Raw genomic sequence first — 25,852 nt, 5'->3', positions numbered from 1 at the left:
GATTTTCTATGCTGATCTTCTCTTCTCAATTTACCAGATGCCCATCACACCTTATCCGATCTCTTAGTCCTGTCTTAGTCCCCATTCTCACCCATATCTTCAATTCTTCCCTGACCTCTGGCACGTTCACCTCTTCCTTTAAGCATGCGTTAGTCACAACTATTTTAAAAAACAACCTAGACGGTACGTGCCTTACTAACTAACATACTGTATCCTACCATTTGCCTACAAATTGCTAGAACATCTCATGTTCTCCCATATTATCAACTCCCTTAATTCCTATGCCCTCCTGGACCCTTTACAATCTGCCTTTCATACAACTCACTCAACAGAGACTGTGCTTACTAAAGTAGCCAATGATCTACATGAAGCAAAATCCCAAGGTCACTTTTCCCTACTACTCCTACTCAATCTCTCTGCTGCTTATCCTGCTTTTGGTCACTCTCTTCTCCATCATGTTCTAAACTCTGTTGGTACCCACAACACAGTTCTATCCTGGTTTTCATCTTACCTCTTCCTTCACACATTTTCTATCTCTGTTGCTAACATGTCTTCATCTTCTGTTGATCTATCTGTTGGTGTATCTCAAGGCTCTGTTCTAGGACCTCTCCATTTCTCTCTCTACACACTATCACTTGGTGACCTCATCAACTCTTTTGACCTTGGGTATCATCTCTATGCAGAAGATACACAGATATATCTATCCACCCCTACTCTTATTCCTGCAATCCAGTCCCAAGTGTTAGATTGCATCTTGGCTATATCCTCTTGGATGGTGCTCTGCCACCTTAAACTTAATATGTCTAAAACTGAGCTCATCTTTTCCCCCAAATCTGACCAAATATCCCCCTTTTCCATCACTGTAAATTGTACTACCATCTATCCTGCCGCCAAAGCACATTGCATAGGAGTGACATTTGACTATTCACTTTCCTTCTCCATTCACATACATGGCATGGCCAAACTTCGTTGCTTCTTCCTCTGTAATAATGCCAAGTACCACCCTTTTCTCTGTCAATCTATTGCTAAACTTTTAATGCATGCCCTTATCCTCTCCCGTCTGGATTATTGTAACATACTGCTAACAGGCCTCCCTGCCTTACAAAGTTATCCTTTGCAATCTACTGTATCCAAAATTCTGCTGCTACATAAATTTCCCTTTCTCCCAAAACAGTATCCGCTCATCTCCTCATTTGAATCTCTCTCCTTCCTTCCCATCAAATTTTGGATCACCTACAAAGTTCTCCTCCTCTTCTTTAAGGCTCTCCACTCATGTACTCCTTCCTACGTATCAGCTTTGGTCTCTTGTTATGCCCTTGCTCGTCTCCTGTGCTCTACCTATAACTGTCTCCTCTCCACCCTTTTCACCTCTGCTCTCTCTTACCTTAAACCCTCTTTCCTCCCTGCACCTTACCTGTGCAACTCCCTCACAATCAGTAAGTGCCAAGCACCATCTCTCCATACCTTCAAGACAAACCTTAAAACTCACCTCTTAAATGAAGCATTCCAATAGCCTGGACTTGTGGCTACTGTCCCACACACAGTCACTTCAACCAACCATAGTGGCCAAGCACTACCATTTACTGCACTGATTCCCTCTCCTGCATTCTACATAAATCTCCCAATATACCACTTAGATTGTAAACTCTCCGGGGCAGGAATTTCTTTTTCTATTGTCTGACTTTGTTGCATTTATTGTATTATAATTTTGTGTACTGTATTGTTTCTTTGTGAACCACAGAGTACACTATGGGTGCTATATAAATAAAGACACACATACATATATACAAATGTTGCAGTTAAAATCATTTTATATTCTCCCAGGACAGTATCTACTATTGTCCTCCTTAAATTCCTCTTCTGTCTACCCAGCAAATTATACACAACCTACAATCTTCTTCTCCTCACCTTCATGGCTATATACTCCACTGCCCCTTTCTATATCTTGGTTTTAATTTCTTGCTACACCTGTACTCAGCTCTCCAACTTCACATGGAGTGTAGCTCCTGAAGTCTGGTGTCCCTTAATGGCTAATCCTTACAAATGTAACCCTTTAATGGCTATCAATACTGTACATTGATTATAAAATGTCAATCGACATATATAGAATTCACAATTTAACCTATGGAGGTAAGTAGAGGACATGTGCATTACTCCACTTATAAAAAAATCATTATACATTATAACCCATATTATAATAAACATAAAAAATCCTAAAAGGAAGGAAATCCTGAATATCTCTATAAGTCCTTTAGTCTATAACTGATATATACTTGTATCTCTTCACTTCAAGCAACATGATAAAAATGGATCCAAACAACTTTAAAAACAGATCCATACAGTTTCCAAATGGGTTTTCAAATGTGCAATTTCTAAATATATTGTGAGGAACATCTAAAAGCAAAGGAGGTATTTGTTATTATAAAAAAGCACTCTAAGTCAATTTCTATAGTTAGACCCATTAGTGTTAATGTTTTTAATGTCGGTGTTGGTACGTTGGAGGGGGAAACAGATTACAGAAACTATGTGGATTCAATTTTTTTCACCTTATAAATCAGAAATACTAGACTATATTATTTATTTTATATTTTTTCCCCCTTTCTTATTATCCTCTGTGCTTCTGAGTTGAAGTTGTAATTTTTTTTAAGAAGTCTGCGGAGGCTTAAACAAGAAGCTGTGGTTTGGGCGTAATATATAGGGATAGCAGTTCGTTTCTGAGCAGCATAAGGTAAATATCCTGTAGTTATCATACAGTAGGCAACATACTGTATATTGTTTTTATTTTACCTGCCTAACACAGAGGTCTAGAGCTTTCACTACAATCCCCAATCTGTATTTAATTCACTTTGCATTAATTTTCTTTGATATGATTCTGCCCATGTTAAATTCTGACTGATATTGTAATGAATTAATTTATAGTATAATACTGATTATTCGTATAGCTTGTAAAACATTTAACCACAACATGTGGCCATTATTAACCAAATGTTCAAAATTATTGCTGTTACCCACCTTATACGGCTTTTAAGGAGTTTACAGCCGCTGACTACATATATATATATACTATACATTGCTTAGCTCAGTCTGTTACCTTATCAGGGTGCTGGTCCTTGCAGGTTGGGCATGTATGCAGATGGAAATGATCGGTACCAGGAACCTTATAGTTGCAGAACAGGTATAATTTATTTACAGTCTCTGCATATACAATATCTTCCCCAGGTACATGCATGCATTCCTAGGGAGGTGCTATTCCTTGAACGGGGTTGGTTACCTACTTTGGTCACGTAGGGTCCGTGCCTCTCTGTACTTCCAGGGTCCAAGCTTGGGCTACCCTTACTCAATAAATCTGGGGGACCATCATCCATGCACACTGTCCTGTGTACCTCATCTGTAGCACTCTGGTGCTGAGGAAGCATGGGGTATCTCTTTAGCCATTGACTACACCTCATTCTTTCAGGATCAGTACCCAGTTACTGTATAGTGAGCGTCTTATCACTGTTAATTCAACAGAGTCCCAGGGCTACTGTTGGGGTAACCCATAAGGGACACAGGCTTCCCCTTTGGGAGCCTGTAAACTTTAATAGGGTCATGGCTATGGGCCCTACCTAGATGGGGCACTTCCCTGACTAAATCAAGTGATAGGGATATCATTATATACTTCATTCATTTCCTTACTGGGAACCTATTTACACGTATACACAAATGGGGCGCCTCCACTTACACCTCCCAGGAACCTAACCTTCTAGAAGCATCCCCACTCTCTCTATATCTTCCCACGATGTCACCATCATTGGGCAGAAGATGGCGGGGAAGAGGGCAGAAGAAGATTCTGCTTAGTCACCCAGCACCATGTGATCTTGAAGGAGCCTTACTCTGTGTGGGCTCACACAGTTAACCCCTTAAGGCCCTAGTACTCACCTAAAAATGATCTGTGCACAAACATTTACTTCTTCAAAGCAGAGATAAATTGCTGTATGAAATGTTGAAAACATAAACTGATATACTATACATGTATGACACATGCCATTAAGATAGTAGTGATCCTAATACCTTCACATTACTGTCATTGAATAGGAATATAAATACATCTGCCTCTACACAGGACCCCCAATTCTCTTATTTTGGTTTCTTCTTTCCTTCTGTCTTTTGCATGTTGAACCCCTAATTTTTCAGGAAACATATTCCTTCAAATATTGATCTACAAAATTATTGTTGGTCTTATTGAACATGTCTAACTAAATCTTACATCAAATTAAAAAACCTTTGCATTGTAGGCAAGTAAAATCAGGAACCCTTGCAGGAGACGTACAAAACTAAAGCTACCAAATTTCAGCAAGACGTGTTTACTTTTTTTTTTTTAGCGTGTCCACAGTACAACCCTTTCCACCCTGTCCTGTGGTCAGTGCTGCCACTATGTGTGTATACTTTGTTGGTGCACTTATTAACGATACCTGCCAGGCGCTCCAGCACCCGGGCCCACAGATATCTTCACAAAGGATCCGCCGATCCATGATCTCCTCAGCGATGTCCTGGACTCCGCTGCAGCGATTGTCCATGAAGGGTGGTGCCACCCTGATGACTGTCTCTCTCTCTCAGACTAGGCCTGGTACCAGACCTCTCTCAGGGTATTCAGCATCCGCTGTGTCCCTTACTCTCTAACAGCACTAATGGGGTAGGTTCCCTATCCTATGGCCTTTCCTTCAAGCAGCCACAAGCTCAGCAATGTCCCAGGGCCTATCTGGGGCCTAGGGAGGTTTCTGGCCTAGTGCAGAGGCTACTTGCCTCTCTGCACCTGCACCTCCTTCCCATATCCTCTCCTGGCTCCTACTGCCACTTGTGCTCTCTGTCTAATCACTATATCCTGTCAGCAGGGAAATCCTAGAGCCCTATTGGCTATCTGACTGCATGTGATGCCTCCGAGGCTCATGGGATATGTAGTCCCAGCTCAGAGCCTTTATCTGATTGGCCCTGTTTCACGCGCTTGGTACAGCGCATGCGCGCCATTTCTCCATGTCCGCCGCAACTCCTGGCACTACATGCATTTCTATACGCAAGATGGCAGCGCCCTGCTACCGGAGCCGCTGGCGACGCGATCGCCCCACCAGTACTTCCCGCTTCAACTGGCACCCGAACAGTGACATCCCCCACCCCGTGGAGGTAAGGAGGGAAGAAACGGAGGACCTGGCTACATCTACATGCTACCCTTAGAGTGTTTATCTTTGGGGGCAGAATTTTTAAAGCAATCACAGCACAGTATTCGTACCCAGAGGCCCGAGTAATCCATCAGGGTTTTCCTTCAGAGCATTTCTCGATTAAGAGCGGCACAAGACAGGGATTTCCGCTATCCCCTCTTCTGTTCACCCTAGATATGAAACCCCTGTCTGCACAAAATTCTGAATAACCCTGACATAGCAGGCATCCAGCTGAATACTCAGACACACAAAGTGGCACTTTACGCGGACAATGTTTTCCTGACACTGTCGAGGCCTCTCACCTCTCTGCCTAATCTTTTCAGTTTACTAGCAAAATGTAGTAGAGTCTCAGGCTTCAAAATTAACCAAACAGTCAGAAGCCATAAATATCAATTTACTTAAAGAAGGGGAGAAACTCATAGGGATTCATTCTAATTTCAAATGGCAACCAAAAGTTATCAAATATTTGGGAATTAAAATCACAAATTATTACAAAACTTTATACAAAGCCAACTATCCGAAACGCATGCAAAAGTTGAGAGAAGATATTAGAACTTGGTCCACATACAATATTCTCCCAATCCAGGATATATTGTATCTGTTCCAGACCTTACCTATCCCGGAAGGATATTGTAGTTCTCCAAGCTTTGGTCTCCAAATTTTTATTTGGAATTATAAAAGACAGAGTGAGGGGAAGGATCTTGAAGAGGCCAACATTGACCGGGGGACTAGCGGTACCTTGCTAGTCATACTATAAGGCGGCCCAATTATGTCAAATTGTCCAATGGCACTGCGATCCAAGTCTCAAATGCTGGGTTGCAATAGAAAAAGAAATATGTGAGCCACTGGAGCTTCATAATATAATATGGTTCCCATCACAGATACTAAAATCTATCAAAGAGCCGCTATCCTCAATGACCAACGCGTTGGGAGTTTGGGTGACAGCTAAATTTAGATGCTCATTGACCACCAAAAATTCTCTTATAACTCCCATATTCCACAACCCGGATTTCACTTCAGGCCTGAATGGCAAGGATTTCAGCATTTGGAGAAAAATAGGAGTTTTTAGACTTAAAGATCTGGGGGGCAGAATTAGCATAAAACCATTTGAAAAAGTTAAGTCAGAAAGGACATCCCACATACAGGAGTTTTTAGGTACCTCCAGATCAGAGCCTTTTATAACAAATTCCCAGCCCGCCCACGATTGACCAATTTTGAACAGCTCTGTACTTTGGAAACAGAAACAAGGGGACTCACATCTCAGATGTACAGAGAAGTAACCTGTTCTGGCACGGGGTATGATAAGAAATTGCAGTACGTGTCCTAATGGGAAGCAGACTTGGGCGAGGTGCCAGAGGAAGAGGAGTGGGATGAGATGGTCCCAGTAGCAGCTAAGAGCTCGATATGCACGACATTAAGGGAGAACGCTAATAAAGTTTTAATGAGATGGTATCTCCACCCAATAAAATTATCAAAAGTTGTACCAGGTTACTTACCATTGAGCCCAAAACAATGTTGAGAGCAGGCAGATTTGTTACACATGCCGTGGACCTGCCCCAAATTGGTGCCCCTTTGGGAGCAAATTAGAGATTGGCTACAGAGGATGTTGGGCCTCACAATTCCATTACACCCGTGGTTATTCCTTTTGAATAGACCAATGCAAGGTTTATCCAGGGTCGAGTATAAACTAGTTGCTCATTTTGCAACGGCAACGTGATGCGAGATCGCAGCATTATGAAAACAGCTAGAAACACCAATCTATACCCAAAATTAGAAAAAGAAATAGGTTTGAATGCCAGATGGAGAAATTAACGAGTTTGGTTAATGACTCGGGCGCTAAATTCCAAAAAGTCTGGATGCCTTGGCTGACACAGATGGATATCCCGGAGATAAACAATGCCACGATCATGCCTTGATAATAGGGAAATGCGCTCTCCCTTAATGGACGGACAGGAGAAAGAGAGGTCCGGAAGCAGATACGGTAAGACCTAGTAAGAGGGGGCCGGTGCCGTGACTGAGGCCTCACTCTGGCCCGACGGGACAGTAGCGACACTTCATTAAATATTTTAACTAAGAAAAAGGGATGAGTCCCCCCCTCTCCCATACCCTCTTTCCACCCCTTTAATCTAATTTATTGTGACTTACTGCTGCGACACACTTTATTCGAGCAAATACCCAGTATGTACCTGGCAGATACCTGGAATGCGCCGCTCCTCACCTCTGACAAGCCCCGTTGCGTTTGCCTTCCCAGCCTGGGTTCATGCCTGGCTGACGGGCGGCTGATCTGTTAAATGATAATGATTAGGATTTAATAGGCTGCAATGCTTCGCGTGTCTACCAGATGGCATAAATTCATGAATTGTAATGCAGTATATATATATATATATATATACTGTGCAGTATTGCAGCCAGCGGGAATAAAATGCTTCAATCCCTGCCTGGAAAATAACCCAATGCACTCGGGCAGAAAACAGTCACAAACCTCAATACACCCGGGTATACCCGAATTCGTGGGAATAGCCGAGCTCGAATAAAGTGTGTCGCCAGTGTAGGTTGTTGTGTTAATTGGACAAGAAGACGTTTCTGGCTGAAGGGTCATGACTACATGTTAACAACATCCTTTTGTCAACTATGTATTGCCTTCTGTTTGTTCGCAGTTTTCAAAACTAATAAAATTAAGGTTACAAAAAAAAATGGCATATTTCCAAATTCTGTGAAACATGTTGCAAAAGCCTGCAATTCAATATCCTTAATGCGTTCATCTTTCTTCATTGAAAAAGTGGTTCTTTCTTATACATCATTAAAATTCAATTTACTAGGCTAAATATATGCAGAAATAAAACTCCCCCCCAAAAAAAAAAACTAATTTGGATATGCCTAGCATGCAATATTTCTTATTAACTCATTGGTATACCAAAATGATGTCAAAGTCATTAGGAAAAATAGTCAGAATTGCCGCGACTTAAATATGATCTGGTTATCTATTCATTGTTTTTTTAGATACATGTATATTTTTAGGGATACATGCAGTAAAGGTATTCCCTCTGGGTGCTAGGCACGTGGAAAGAGAAAATTGAGATCAATTAAATGTAACCTTGCATAGTTAATCAAATCTCACGTATTCTACTTAACTGGTAAATGTAGGAGACATTCATAATGACCTATGACCCTCCTTCAAGAACAGCTAAAGGATGAAAAACACAATGTATACAGCCCCCATAATTGCCAAGGGGAGCATTTAGGAAGCCATAATAGCCAAATAAAAGTCAATTACAATGATGGATCACTCTCCAATATTCCAGCTTCCACGCTGTACGTATATAATATACCACACTTAATGCTTATTACTGTATATCTATAATCTATCAAATCTAAAACAAAAACGGAATCTAAATATGTTCAAAAATCATTATCATTTGTCAGCCCTCCCTATACTCCTCCGCACCCTTTTTATATTCCCCATTGATTGATGTTACCTTATTTGTTCTTAAAACACAAATACATGTTTGCAATATTATACTGTAAGGACAGGAAGAAAAGATTTCAGCAGAATTTATTTCTAATTCTCAAACTTTGTACCATTTCCAAAGGTATTAAGACCACTGCAATAAAGAAAACATTAAAAGGAACAATGGGTAGAAAAGAAAAGCAAGATGATGCTCTGGAAGTTGTCTTATAGAGTAGCAGCACTTAGTAAATATGGGCAAATGTGTATGAAGATATGTATGTATAATATTATTTATTGTAATTCCTGCTTGTTTTTTTTTATTTTTATTTTTTACAAATGTAATATTTAACAGCAGGATCTAGAGTTAAAGCAGCAGGACACGCTGATCAACATTTTTTTTTTTTAACTTACATTAACAAATCTTTCTTTGCTTTCTCCAATGCTGTTTTTATTTTTTAGCTGTGAACATGTACAGTAGCCTAAAAACATGAAAAACTCAGAAACAAATGTAGCCCCGAGGTAAAATCACGATTTCTGGCCCTTCTCCGCGAGTGCCGTGGGGTCGCGGGTGCCACCGGAGGCAGCGGTGGACCCTCCGGCACTTCACGAGGGTGGGGGCCAGTGAAGGGAGCGCTCGGCATTGCTGGAGGTCCGGGCGGCTCCGAGAGCAGGGCGCCGCCATTGCGCGTAGGTTCGCGCATGCGCAAGGACCGGCAAGCTCAGGGAAGGCCCCAGACAGGTCGCGCATGCGCAGGAAGAACTCGGCGGCTAGAGGTAGATCGCGCGAGGGCAGGGAAGAGGAGAGTGAGGTTGCGGCGGCCATTGAGAGTTCGCGCATGCGCAGGGCTAGTGCGCACGCGGCCCCAATACATAGACAGCCCCCTGGGAACTACAATTCCCAGGAGGCATAGGGAGACCGGCACCAGGTGCCTGGTAGCGGCCAATAGGGCTGGAGGAAGCTCAGCCCGGGAATATAGATACATTTCCCGGGCTTTGCACAGTCAGTCAGGCAGAGGAGAAGGAAGGAGTAGGAAGGGTGCAGGGAGCGCGTGGCTCCTGTACCAGGTAAGGGTTCTCCCTAGATCCCCAGGCAGGCCCCAATTCCCGGTAAGGGCAGGGGGTAACTGAAGAGGGACGGCCCTAGCTAGGGAGGTCACCCTTAGGTGCGGAAGGTGCAGTTTGGCAGTGCCACAGCGGAGAGGGCTGTGGGCACTGGCAAAGAGGCACAGTGTGCAAGCAGTGGATTTGCTGCGGGTTCCAGTGAATGGTGTGTATCATTCAGGTAGCTGTGTGTGCGTGCAGCTGTGTGTATGTGTCGCTGCATGTGCTGGGCGCAGTGTGTGCAGCGTGTGTGGATCCCTGCAGGCTGACAGTGTGAGCTGTATGTTGGCTGCAGGTGCTTTAGGAGTATCTAGTGAATAGTATATACAGATAGGACTGGGTAGCTAGGGGAGGGGGCAGGTTATTGTTCCACAGGCCCTAGGAGTATTCCCCAAGCCATCCCAGGTTGCGGTTCATCAGGGACAGGCCCTAGGTTAGGGTTCCTGTCCTGATAGGGTTAGTTAGGGATAGCGGCGGTTGCTGTTCCCATGCGGTTGGTGTTGCCGTGATTCTGTTGCTGTTCCCGGGAAGCGGTGGGACCCTCGTTGTGGTCTACCGGCAGAAGTACCTGGATAGGATCAGACGGACGTGTGACCCTTTTAGAAGAGAGTGGCGGTCCCGAGCATCGGAGTGCTCGGAAGGTACTTCAGTATATAAGTGCACCAACTGGGCCCTAGCTTAATTTAGTGACTGCGCAGTCACCCACGACCTACGTAGGAGTACGGGACTTTGGGTGTGGGGGATCACAGGACACTGGGTGGGAACACCAGACATTGGGCTGAGGTGATGCGGATAGAGCATCAGGTTATGTTATGATGTTATGTAATGTGTTATAGTATTTGCTATGTTCTCAGTAAAGTGTTAGTATTCTTTCTATCGTTATGTGTGTTATTGTATTTCTTACCCAGGGCTATCTTTCATAACGGGGATCCTGGGTAAGTGGAGGCGCTGCACCCGGGAATGGTAAGGGTTTCCCCAGGCTCCCAGCTAGCGGAGGCTCAGATCTCCTGGAGCCACAGGTGTTATACAGTTACCAGTAGTCCCTTAGAGCAGGTGTGTTGCGGGGAAAGGAACCGGTTAGACCACGAGGGGCCAATGTGAGATTGGGTGGGTCGGCCGATTCACAAAAAGGGTTACACAAATATAGAATTTATACTACTCTTATTATTGGACTAGATATGTTTTTACGTAACCCAAGAGCGAATTCCTCAACTATTACACATAACCGAAGAGAAACCCTCAACTATTACACATAAGCGAAGAGAAACCCTCAACTATTATACATAATCGACGAGAAACCCTGAACTATTACACATAACCGAAGAGAGAAACCCTCAACTATTATACATAACCAAAGATAAACCCTCAACTATTACACGTAACCGAAGAGAGAAACCCTCAACTATTACACATAAGCGAAGAGAACCCCTCAACTATTATACATAACCGAAGAGAAACCCTCAACTATTATACATAAGCGAAGAGAAACCCTGAACTATTACACATAACCGAAGACTGAAATCCTCAACTATTACACATGTAGCCATGCCTTGTTTTGGCTACCAGTCTGCCCTCCCTGACATGCAATCCATGGTAACAGTGCAGGCAGTGTCAGGACCAATGTTAATGGGTTTTCTCCACAGTAAGCAGCTCTCTTGAATGACAGGGGAGGAGGTGGGACAAAGCATGTGTTCTGTCCAATCCTGGGCTCAGACCTTGTACCTTCCCCCTCTGTACTTGAGTTTGCACAGCTACATTTTTTTATTGTCTCTTCCCCTGAAAGAGACTGGTAGTCACACAGGGGTGTAGCTGGCATTGGCACCCACTGTCCACTCCCCTTGGGCAGTGGGGTGGTACATTTTCACCTGGCTCTATTAGGGAGTCAGGGAAGAGAAAGGACTGCCTCAGTGCCCTTGGCGTGGGGTGGAGGTCCAGGGACCATCCAGAGGTTGGAAGCCTGTTTGACTGTGGAAGCAGAGACCAGTTATAATACTGTGTATGCAGAAGGAATAAACTGGTTCCAGTAAACTATACTCAGGCCTAGTGTGCAATCTGTCTGGGGGGGAGTGGAGTAATTCTTCTGCAGGAGATTGCCTTCATACATCTAGAGACTTCAGCAGATGGAGGCGCAGTACCAACAGAGATAAAGACCAATGATGTACCCCAGAAGCCTGTCCAGACATCCCCAATACCAGCGGCGGACCACTCAGCATCCTGTGAGCCAACAGGTAGTCAGCACTAAACAATGTAATGGCAGAATCTCCCAGAGGGTGGGGGAAACAGCGTTACACACATAACCGAAGAGAGAAACCCTCAACTATTATACATAGGCGAATAGAAACCCTTAACTACTATACTGTACATGACCGAAGAGAAACCCTCGACTATTATACATAACCGAAGAGAAACCTTCAACTATTACACATAACCGAAGAGAAACCCTCAACTATTAAACATAACCGAAGAGAAACCCTCAACTATTACACATAACCGAAGACTGAAATCCTCAACTATTACACATAACCAAAGGGAGAAACCCTCAACTATTACACATAACCGAAGAGAAACCCTCAACTATTACACATAACCGAAGAGAGAAATCCTCAACTATTACACATAACCGAAGAGAAACCCTCAACTATTACACATAACCGAAGAGTGAAATCCTCAACTATTACACATAACTGAAGAGAGAAATCCTCAACAATTACAAACATTTAAATTGATTAGAGAGGAAAAGGACTATTGTCAGCAATAATGCAGTGGCAGCACAATATACAATAACCATACAATCTTACTATTTTATCAAGATAAATACACTTGATATGAAATGGGGTTTTGCTATTACAGTATAGGTTGAATCATTGATGCACAAAAACTGAAAAAATGATGGCAGGAGTTACATAAATTGTTCTATATGATCATTGATGGTGGTTGGGCAATATCAACGCAAACTGTTTTCATGCAATGACTATTTACCAAACTACTTTCTTAGTATTCGTATAATGGCTTATTATTTTTAGTAATTATGTAGGCACTTATTCAATATAATGAGTAGCGGCATCCCTGCGCGGTCAGAGATTTTAGTCAGGCTCGTTTGAATGGTGATTAACTCTTCATAAGTGCAGAGAAGCTGCTTCACATTTTATTTTTAAAAAGTGCCTTAAAATTAGGTTCCCGTTCAATAAAGTCCAAAGTAAATTCTTTAACATTTTTATTGTAAAATAGTTGGGGCTAATTATTGCAGCATTGTATGTCCTCCCTGACAATTGTAGTCCAATATGTAGATTTGACTCATTGTTTTATAGAATTTTTTTATCTTGCCTTTGTCCTGTGCTTTTATCCTTCCTTTATTTTAATTTTTTTATCAGAGCATTTATTTTATCACTTACATTCAAATTGGAGTTATTGTCAGACTATTCTCAGAAAGAGTGGCTCAGTGAGTAAAGACACTGGCTGGCACTGAGTTTGAAGCAGGGAAACCTGGTGTCGGCTCCTTGTGACCTTGGGCAAGTCACTTTATCTCCCTGTACCTCAAGCACCAAAAATAGATTGCAAGTGTAACAGGGTATGTCCCATAATACCGCTCTTTCCCCCATAATGCATCTGTTATGTAAGCCCCTAGTACGTTTAGGGCAGTAACAGGCTAATCTATGGGCCAGTGACCCCTCTTACGCTCCACTTGTAAGTGATGTAAGTGATGGAAGTAAGGAAAAAGTTTGTTTTCCCTCTGTCTTTATTTGGATAACAGACCAAAAGTTTCTTATTCATTTTCCTCCTAACTTGTCAACAAGGAGCTTTTATAGTGTATATTTCCTGGATGAGGAAGCTGATACAAGCACAATAAATAAACTTGAGCTGTAAATAGCATTATATCTCAATTGCAAACTCCATGATCACTCACTCGTTTCTTGTAGGAACAATGCTTGTAAAAAAAATAAAAATTGTGGCACACACAGGACTGGTCAGCACTCAAAGATTGTCCTTGTGATAAAGTCAGACACCATTAAATTCTATGGATCTGCTCCTGATAAGATTACCAGTGACCTTTTGGTACTGCACTGTGCTGTATCAATGGTGTAACAATATCTAAAAAGCTTACTAAAGCGAAATGACTAATCATAGATGCACATTCTACCAAATTTGCAGTTCCAAATGTGAAAGGGTTAATTTGATTGCACACCAAACCTGTATAATATTTTCAAAATACATAAATTTGCATTTTTTTAACTGCTCACGTCGCCTTAAAAATCAAATAAAGATATACCAAGGAATCTCAAATGAATGATACACAGTTATCTGACGAGTACACGGTGATTGGTTGCTTTTGTAAATGTAGTCAAAGTCAGTTGCAAAACTAAGAAAAACATTTACATACAGGTAGTCTTTAATCAAATTGACAAAGTGTGTGTGACAAACCCCTGTCACAATTTCATTCTAAACAAGATTACTCCAAGCGAAGAAATCAGAAGGAAGATGGATTAGCAGACGAAGAATTAAAACCTGTTTGACTTATATATATATATATATATATATACAGTAAATATGTAACCTGTATATATATATATATATATATATATATATATATATATATATATATATATATATATATAAACGGATATAGCCGTGTTAGTCCAGTTGCGATAGTGCAGAATAAATGAGTTCTTCAGTATTAGGTGATACCTTTATTATTTGGACTAACAATTTATGTCATAGGACAAGCTTTCGAGAGTTCTCCTCTCTTCGGCAGGTCACCGGCGTGTGTACCGGCGAATAGGTGGAATAACAGTCGGGATTTCGTACCACAAACTGCCAATATGTACTGAATGTGAGTGCACATCTATATGCTTTTATTGTTATTGTAATACAATTTGAGATATACTACGCAATTAGTATTTTTCATTATTTCCTGGGTATATCAACCACGGATGGAAAGAAAAGATTAACAAAGGGGTTTATACATGTGGAGTTCCTGATCCATTGCTCCATTCAGAGAGAGGAGTGTCTCTGTACTGCCTTAATGAAAAGGAGGAAAGTGCGAGTGGAATATCTTTCACTTATATAGTATCCATTCGGGTTGAAATTGTACTACACCATGCTGTTTCTGTTATTTTCTTTCATGACGGTGATGTGAACGCTGGCGCTCCCCTGAACTTTTGAAGAATTTTGAAATCCGGGAATCAGGTCAGATTCCCGGGGACATATAGACTCATCACCCCGGTCAAAATCCTCCCTTGAAAGCAGTTACGTGACTCACCGCCAGGTTTCCCTGTTTCAGCACAGACCAGAAAGGTAAATGGGAACAAAGGGATATGAGTATCCCGGGTACAGTCAGGGGTCCCTAAGTTAGTGAGGGTCCCCCAGTATATGCCCAGATCCCCAGAACCAGAATAGAGGTTCTGGGGGATACTCCAACCACATATGAGGTTGTGACGTTTTTTATGAAACCTAAGTCCAGTTTTCAGTAAAGAAAGGAGTTAGAGCTCTGAGAATGAACCTAATCATTTTTTAGTTCGAGCTAAGTTTGGTTTTTATTAAGGGAATAAGTTTCAGCCCTGGGAATTAACCTAAGCATCTTTTCATTCTACTTTGGGACTTAGAAGAAATATGGTGAAAAATGTTTTGTTTCATAAATGTTTAAAAACCTCATAGCCCTATGGGCTATTAAAGTCTAAGTCAGGTTTGCAGTGTGTGAGGGATATGGCTAGTGGGAATAAAAGTAAAGAGTCTGATTCTATCTCTCATAACCAGAAGAATTAGACAGAATAAAAGTGTAAAGTATATTTTATCAAACAGGTATGTTTAAAATGTATTTATGCTTGTGCACTGTAAAATAAGCTGGGACTTTCAAAGCCTGTATTCTGAGTGAGCCAGGGGGATAACAAACAGTGGTACCCCTGTGTCTACTCGAGGTCTGGACTTGAAAGCCACAGATGCTGCCAGATGTGTGAAGAACATTTGGGCAGGATGGATTGGTGAAGTACCCACGTCCTAGGATCAATGGAAGCCGTTTTGGCTAACATTCGCCTTCCCAGACCTGGAGGCACCTAGCCCTGCAGGTAGCTTCTGCATAGCAAGTGGCTAAGGTGGCAAACTAGTGTATGCCCTTGTTCCATTCACAAGATCCGCTTGCCTGGCTTCAGAAGACTGGCAGGCATCTGATTGGCTGGTTGCAAAGTTCCCATGCTGGGATTGGCTGTAGAATTTTGTGAATGAACTCCAAAATACTATAAGAAACCCTGCAGCCAATCCAGTGTTGAGATTCTCTAAGATTTTGAGCACCAAGATAGCAGTGGCAAATTTGAAATCACCAAAAGATGCTCTTGGAGAAATAGATGCGAGCCGGCTTCAGAAATTTCAAGGCGAGAAATGTTCTAAGTCCCACTTTTCAGGGCCAGAATAGAACGTAGCGGTCGTGGCTGGGATTGCAAGCCGAAAAGAGTACCAGGACGTTTGGTATTATCTCCCAGTCAAGGGATTTTGGCAGCTCCGAAACAGATACAGTGGTGGCGTTAAGAACTTCGTGCCGATTTGAGTTCCAGGACATTTCGGGCCAAGTCACGGTCAACCTAAAGACTTTGTTTAATGGACTGTTTCACCAAGTAAAGGCTAGCTTTGCAGTCCAGACCCCCAGTAAGTGTGTTTTCTCTTGTATTTTATAATCCACAGTGTGCATGTTTGTTTCAATGGATTAAATGACAATTTGTTTTATCATTAGGTTTTGCTCAGTGATATGATCCCTGTATAAAGGTGTTAATGCCTGGTCTCCCGTGACAAGGAGTTTTCAAACTTTTCCATATTGTGAATCACTTCAGTGTTAAACAACATTTGGAGGACCACCAATTGTACATATAACTCTGTGCATATATGTATGTATATATAGTAAATAAAAATACCACTTGTGGGTACATTTGCATCTCTCAGACAGGTCTGCAGCCCTTCCCCATTATCACTTAGCAAACCATGATCCCACTTCAGCCAGGGATTTTGGGTAATGACATGCAAATGAGCACTCACAGTTTTTGATAACATATTTATTAAGAAAACTGAACCTATATCTAAAAATCATCTTTTTAGTCATAAAACAAATGCATAGATTTCAGGAGATAGCTTCCTGAATAGATGTTTGGAATGCTTCAGGGGCATACCACTAACGTCTTTTAGGATCATTGATGGGCCAGAGGGCATACAGTAGTTTGAGAACGACTGCTCTCTAAGGTCTGTATTCAATGTGTTGTGAAGTCCTTTAGACTTGTAATGGAAGCGTTAGCTTTATTCAAATGATTGAGGCTAACATTTTCACTGACAAGGATAAGCAGTCTAGAACATTAGGTCGCGGCGAAAAGACTGCTGGTGCTTCGCCGCAACTCACCCCGCCATTTCGCCGCTAATGTACGTAACTAGCCTTACCCTAAAAACCCCTAATGTTAATCCCTAATTCTAACGCTACCCCTTACCCTAATAACCTTAACCCATTATCTTAAAACTCCTTACCCTAATCTGCTACCCGAAACCCTTACCCTAACCACTAAAACTCCTTCAATTAACACCCTACCCTAATCAGTAAAACTTACCTTAGAAGCGGCTGGCGGCGGAGGTTCCAGCGGCGGATCGGCTGCAGCAGATTGTCTATCTGCGACCGAATGTCGTGACCAAAAATGTCCCATTCCAAGGAGAAGAGGCCTAAGAGACAAGTTTAAGAGCCAAGGATGAACTGGTTAAAGGTCCTTATGGAGAATAATGGAAAGCAGCATCTTTTCATTATACTGTAACACACTGCTTTTCATTGTGTGCTAATCTTTTTGAATTATGTTGTTTTCACTTACATGATTATTGAATTAATTTAAGGATGCAAATTACATAATTAAGCAAACTACATTTTGTGTGGTGAACTAAATGGGATGACTGATTTAATTATATAGGATCATACTAGGGTCATACTAAGCATACTGACCAACTCTCCCTATTTATAGGAAGACTCTCTAATACAGTATTTTGGGTGAAAAGGGTGTCATTTTCTGATGTTTCCCTGAAAATATTGCTTCTTCCCAATAGAAGGTATAGATAATCCCCTACATGGTTCATCCCAAATCTTCCTAAATAAGGGTTCAAACATTGGCTAGTATGTTACTACGTGGTGCTAATTCATGGGCACATTACCGCCCATTCCAGCAATTAGTATTTTAAATCCATAATCAAGGGCAAGCCCTTTTGTTGTTTACCTTGGTGTGTTCAGTGGGAAAGTGTCCAGTCCGCGCTCTTGCTCTTTAAGGATGTGGAATATTAATTCCTCTCTGTTCTTTTGCTGCTCCTGTTGTTCAAGGTGTCTTCCCCCACCTCCAAGATGGATCCCAACGGAGAACTCAGACGGCGATGCCAAGTATCCAAGAAAAAATTGTGTTGCTGGCTTATATTTATATCATAGCCAGTACACACACAAGTGTTTTTATTCTGATCACGACTACAATTACTGAAACGGACAGGCATCCTAAGGACAGCTATAGGGGGCTTCTTTTCCTACGCATGCACGCTACGCATTCAGCCACGCTGACACTCGTGGAGGTCTGACAGCGTTACAGAGATTTCTGAGGATTGACACTGCCCCTGCATACTTTATGTGATGCCCTACCAAAGAAGTTATCATCGAGATCGGGGATTATTAAAGTTTTATTCCATGGAAGTGGTTACTATCTTTTATTATTTGTAATACACGTCATTTCTCTTATCTTGGTGCGCTCTTGTGTTTTCTTTTTTTCTTGGTGTGTTCAGGCATTGCAAAATATTCAGCAAAAAAGAGAATTGCAAATAGGTTTTTGATATTATTGGGCAGTCCACGCTGCACGCTATTTTTTTGAGTTGGGAGGGTTTGAGAGGGTCATTCCGAGCTCTGGGGACTCCCTAATTCCAAAATGGCAACAGGTTTTTCTACCCGGCAAGAATACTTGTTCAGTGGACACAAAAGGACTGCGAGGACAGGCTCAATCCAGCGACCAATAAAATGTAACGCTGTTTCCCCCACTCTCTGAGAGATTCTGCCATTACATGGTGTATAATGCTGGCTATATGTTGGCTATATGTTGGCTCACAGGATGCTGAGTGGTCCACCATGGTATTGGGGACATCTGGACAGGCTTCTGGGGTAAATTACTGGACTTTATCTCTGTTGGTACAGCGCCTCAATCTGCTGCAGGCTCCAGGAAAATGAAGGCAATCTCCTGCTGAATAATTTACTCCACTCCCCCCAGACAGATATCACACTACGCAGGAGTATAATTACAGTAACTGGAACCTTTTATTCCTTCTGCATACACAGCTACAGTCTCTGTCTGCACAGTACAACCGACAGGTCTGCAACCTCAGGATGGTCCCTGGACATCCACTCCCGGCCAAGGGCACCAGAGGCAGTCCTTACTCTTCCCTGACTTCCTCATAGAGCCAGGGGAAAGGTATCACTCCTCACTCTCCCAATGGAAGTGGACAGTAGGTGCCAATGCCAGCTACACTCATGTGTGAATACCTGTCTCTTTCAATGTAATAGACACTGATTACATTTAGATGTGCAGCCTCTTAAGTACAGAGAGGGAAGATACAAAGTCTGAGCCCAGGATTGGGCAGGACACAGGCTTTATCCCACCTCCTCCCCTGCCACTCAAGAGAGCTGCTTACTGTGGGGAAAATCCCTGGATTGGTCCTGACATTGCCTGCACTGTTACCAAGCCTTACATGTCAGGGAGGGCAGACGGGTAGCCAAAACCAGGCACGGCTACAAGAATATTGAAACATTGGCAGATAAGGTTATGACTCCCTGTCCGTGCCCCACAGCCATATTTGTTGTTTTTGGTGTTAAATCTAGCACATAAAAAATACAAATATCTTAGGAACTGGGGTGTCCTCAGAGGTTGGGGGACCATGGATAAGCTCAAAGGGACCCTCTGTTTCAGCTAAATATAATAATAACAATTTTGAAGGGTATTGCATCTTTAATAGAATTTTGGGTCAGTAGGTAATTTTATTGTGTTGTTGCAAGTTGTTGAGTCCCATATCAATCTGTTGTCCTAGATCACTACTGTACTTCTACAGAGAGACAAACAGCTACCAACTTATTTTCTGGAGGGTAAGTATAATTCCTTTATTCCTTTGCTATACAAGGCTGGAGCTAGCGGCAGTGAAGTGGTCAGATAAGCTTACAGCATAAAGTACCTCGACATTTGCAAATAAATTCTACTTTAAATGATTCAAAATCTCATTTACTGTAATGAGCAAATGTTAAAACGGCAACAGTTTAGTGGGTGAGACTCTGATATATGATTGGAAGGGGCTCACACAGTGTCCTCTCGGCTACTACAATAGTGAGGGCTGCATTGTGAGGGTGAATAATGATTTTTATAAGCATTTGAAAAATCACCTGTATTCATAATGCTACAACTGAGCCACATTGTGCGCTTGTTAAAGTTTTAGTTACTATCTATAGACACACTATATGATATATAGCTTTACAAGTAAAAGCCTGTAGAGAATATTTGTTGTTTGTTTGCTATACTTGTAGAAAGTGGTGATAGAGGCTAGGTATATATAGAGAAGGATTGCATATTTAGAAAAAAATAAATATGTGCAACTGTAAGGTGTCTTCAAACAACACTTAGGCTGATGATGGATGAATTCACATTTGCAGATGTAATACATCTAGTGCTCCCTGTGCAGTGATAGATTCCTTCCATCCAAGGCTCTCTCCATTGCAATATAACACATACCTTGTGTTTAGTCAAATAGTCCATGCCTGGAAGTTATACTCTGCAGAAATGATACCTAGACCTGGCTTGGTAACTGCTGCTTGTGCCATTTTGAACAATGCTGAGGTTGATTCCAGATGTCACTCACCTCACAGTGGTAGGTAATGTAATAGCAGCCCAACACCTCAACATGTTTTATCTGTACATTTACAAACAGATTTCTAAACACAGACAACAGCATCATCAACAGAGTGGTATACCTAAAAGAACAGGGAATCTAATAAGCCAGCAGCAACAAGTATTGTATTGTATTGTATGTCTTTATTTATATAGTGCCATTAATGTACATAGCGCTTCACAGCAGTAATACACGTGGTAATCAAATAAATAACAGATAATATAAATAACAGATCATGGGAATAAGTGCTTTAGACATTAAGGAAGAGGAGTCCCTGCCCCGAGGAGCTTACAGTCTAATTGGTAGGTAGGGAGAACGTACAAAGACAGTAGGAGGGAGTTCTGGTAAGTACATCTGCAGGGGGGCAAGCTTTATGTATCATGTGTTCAGAATATGCACAGTGCTATTCATATGCTTCTTTAAGCAAGTGTGTCTTAAGTTGGGTCTTAAAGGTGGATAGAGAGGGTGCTAATCGGGTACTGAGGGGAAGGGCATTCCAGAGGTGTGGGGCAGTCCGTGAAAAAGGTTTAAGGCGGGAGAGGGCTTTAGATACAAAGGGGGTAGAAAGAAGACATCCTTGAGAAGAACGCAAGAGTCTGGATGGTGCATAACGAGAAATTAGGGCTGAGATGTAAGGAGGGCAGAAGAGTGTAAAGCTTTAAAAGTGAGGAGAAGAATGGAGTGTGAGATGCGGGATTTGATCGGAAGCCAGGAGAGGGATTTCATGAGGGGAGATGCCGAGACAGATCTCGGAAAGAGTAGAGTGATTCTGGCAGCAGTGTTTAGGATAGATTGTAGCGGAGACAGGTGAGAGGCAGGAAGGCCGGACAGCAGGAGGTTACAGTAATCAAGACGGGAGAGAATGAGGGCCTGAGTCAGAGTTCAAGTGGCATGATACAAGCAATTTCAGTATATTATATATGAATATATATATATATATATATATATATATATATATATAACAGAAAAAAAGAAGAAAAAGAAATGTGGGAGGAAAAAACCGCTGTCTGCCCGTTCTGTTGTGTGCTGTAGTTTCCTGGAACTCACTGTGGTGTCACTGTGTCAGATTCCTCTAGCAAACCGAATTAGCAGAGTGTTGGTTCCTCATTTAGCACGTTCATTGTGCTCAGGGGCAGTCTCAACAAGTGCTCGGCTCAAACTCCTCCTGTGTCAGTCAAATGGCTCTCAATCAGCCACAGTAGTTGAATCACACCACGTGACAATACGCGTTTCTTCCCTGATTAAATCTGGGCACTAAGAACGTGCTACACGAGGAACCAACACTCTGCTAATTCAGGTTGCTAGAGGAATGTGACACAGTGACACCAGCAGTGAGTTCCTGGAAACTACAGCACACAACAGAGTGGGCAGACGGCGGTTTTCTCCTCCCACGTTTCTTTTTCTTCTTTTTTTCTGTTATATATATATATATATATATATATATATATTATATATATTCATATATAATATACTGAAATTGCTTGTATCATGCCACTTGAACTCTGACTCAGGCCCTCATTTTCTCCCGTCTTGATTACTGTAACCTTCCTCCCACGTTGGCGCATGAGATCAGCTCATACCATGCTTTTATTCTTTGGCAAGATTGTGAGTTTGAATTTGTCTAAGTTCGATTTTATTAAACCTTTTTTACTTTGGTATCACACGAGGATCGGGCACTTTTCTTTTTCTTCTTTTTTTCTGTTAGGTGCATTGCGGGAGGTTGTTGACACCAGAAGAAAGGCTGCCAGCATCATAGATGTGTCCCAAAAGGTTTTGCTACAGTATGGATTCATTGTGATCCATCATATGGACTTGTGACTTTTTCTTTTTCATATCATCATTGTTTTATTTTTCCTATTTGTACAGTACAAGTTTTTATTAGTCATTTGTTTTAGGGCAATGATTGAATTTAATATTATCATAATAATATATTGGATTGTTGTTTTATAGCCTTAGCTATCAGCACAATTCAGGACCGTATCTATATTGTTATCACCGTATATCATCTATCATCATTGTTTAGGTATATCTAGTTCAGCTTGGACTGGGGTGACACCAGTAATTTACCCTATAGGCGCTGTCCACACACTCTTTTTCTTTGATACAATTATATATATATATATATATATATATATATATATATATATATATATATATATATATATATAAACGATGCGCGGAACACGCCCCCTGCGGCGTGTCCCTTCTTTACCCGTTTACTTCTGATCGCCGCCCTCTAGCTGCGAGTCAAGATCCTGTGTCTTTAAGGATTCTGAAGCAAGCAACGCCATCTTGCTTTCTGGCAAACCCTGCCCTCTTCCTCCTGACAGGAAGTAAGCCTCTCTTTGACTTTCTCTCTGCTATTAGTCTTTTGCTACCAGCCCTGGTGCCTGCTAGTACTCATCGCATACCTGCCTGGACCTCCTTGGGACCTTTACTTATCTCCTGTGGATTCCAGAAGACTGGGACAGTCACTCTTATACTACTAAGGTTAGTTTACCGTCGGGTAGTGTAGGTACCTGCTAAGTAGGGTTCACCTTGACGTGGTAGCAGGCTTATAATTCCTTGGCCAATGGATTAGACTAAGAACCCTTATGTTTATTTAGTTTCGCTGCACCTTGCTGTTTTTGTTACTATGCATTTAAGAAGTCTGGACGTTCTCCAAGAAGCTATTCTCTGGATGTTATCTTGTGCTCTGGACTCTATGCCCATGTTCCTGTACCTTGTTCCTGGTTTCGGTTTCCAGACTCCCGTGCTGAAGCGTTGGCTTCCCACAACCCCCGCGTTGGTGCCTGAGAACGCGCGCACTCCCGCTCTGCTGTCAGAGCATGCGTGCACTTGCAGCTGGATCACTCGTGTCTCTGAGTAGGCACCGCACCTCCGGACGCGTCACGCATTCTCATGCGCGCGGCGCGGTCACGTGACTACGTGCGCCGATCCCCAGCTGCGCGGCAACTGACTCCCTTCGTATCCCCTGCGGCCACCCCACCTCGTTACTGGGTCCTTCCCTTTCTCCCTGCGCTTGTGAGGAGAGCACAAGCGTGACAATAATGCAACAAGAAAGTATCCTTCTGAAAAAGCACACGGAAGAAGACTGTTTTAGTCGAAACGCGTTGGAGTGGGAGTCTGTGGAGTGCGACCCCTACCCCCTTCCAGTATAGAGGCCCTGGCTATTTCCACTTTGGTCCTATATACCTTGCTTGAATGGTGATGTATTGGCATCTGTAATTTTGGGCTTTCATAGCCCTCATTTTTTGCATTCATTGCTTAAGTTTTAGTTATGCTCTATTTTCTATGCACAGATCTGCAGTTTGTGTTATAGTATGAAGTATACCAGATATAGAGCTGCCTATATTGATTGATGACTTTTTGGTATATATTTTGACCTCTTACGTGCCTTTGCCTCCTGGAATATGTGTTCAGGTAGATGTGAGTCCCCCTCCTCTTTTAACCTTTCTCCCCTTGTTTTTATTTCACTATAATAAATTTTGTATTGTTACCACTCTTTCGGTATGCCCGTGTGCTTTTTCAGAAGGATACTTTCTTGTTGCTTTACACATTTATTATCCTTTAGCACCACTGCCTATTGATAAATAATCATAAATTAAGGTTTTTGGGCTACAGTCACGTATTTTGTTGATGCGGTATACTCTGTGTATATACGCAATGGGACCGGAGCATGTATGTAAAGCGAAAATGTACTTAAAGTGAAGCAGTACCTTTTTTCCCACTCATCGATGCATGTACTGTACTGCAATCGTCATATACGTGCATAACTGATGTAAATAACACATTTGTAACATCTTCTATAGTCTCCCCGCTTGCGCACAGCTTCGGTACAGGTAGGGAGCCGGTATTGCTGTTCAGGACGTGCTGACAGGCGCATGCATGAGTTGCCGTTTGCCTATTGGGCGACATGTACTTACTCGCGAGTGTACTTAAAGTGAGTGTCCTTAAAGCGGGGTATGCCTGTATATATATATTAGCAAATGGAAATATAACTGTATGCATATTTGCATGTCTTAGGCAGGTCTGCAACCCAGCCTTTCACCATTATCATTATTATGCTGTGTGCTGGGTGATAATGGTGAAAGGCGGGGTTGCAGACCTGTCTAAGATATGCAAATGAGCATACAGTTATATTTCCATTTGCTATATGCTTTGCTGTGGAGGGTTTTTGTCACTATTTTTTACTCACCATAACTTAACTAAGTATATAGTATAATATATATATATATATATACATATACATATATATATATATATATATATATATACATATATATATATATATATATATATATATATATATATACATATATACATATATATATATATATACATATATATACATATATATGCATATATATACATATATATACATATATATACATATATATATATACATATATATATATATATATATATATATGCATATATATATATATATATATATATACATATATATATATATACATATATATATATATATATATATATATGCATATATATATATATATATATATATACATATATATATATATATATATATACATATATATATATATATATATATATATATATACATATATATATATATATATATATATACATATATATATATATATATATATACATATATATATATACATATATATATATATATATATATATACATATATATATATATATATATATATATACATATATATATATACATATATATATATATACATATACATATATATATATATATATACATATAAATATATATACATATATATACATATATATATATATATATATATACATATATATACATATATATATATATATATACATATATATACATATATATACATATATATATATATATATATATATATATATATATACATATATATACATATATATATATATATATACATATATATATATATATATATATACATATATACATATATATATATATATACATATATATATATATACATATACATATACATATACATATACATATACATATACATATACATATACATATACATATACATATACATATACATATACATATACATATACATATACATATACATATACATATACATATATATCTAAACCCCGTTATAACGCGGGTCTCGGGGTCCACCCCGAGACCACCGCGTTACTAACGGGGTCGCGAAAAAAATAAATGGCCGCCGCG

Source organism: Ascaphus truei, chromosome 1 (genome assembly GCF_040206685.1).
Source record: "Ascaphus truei isolate aAscTru1 chromosome 1, aAscTru1.hap1, whole genome shotgun sequence".
Taxonomy (NCBI): Eukaryota; Metazoa; Chordata; class Amphibia; order Anura; family Ascaphidae; genus Ascaphus; species Ascaphus truei.
The sequence above is the reverse complement of the archived record's forward strand: the minus strand, read 5'-3'. Positions refer to the sequence as shown.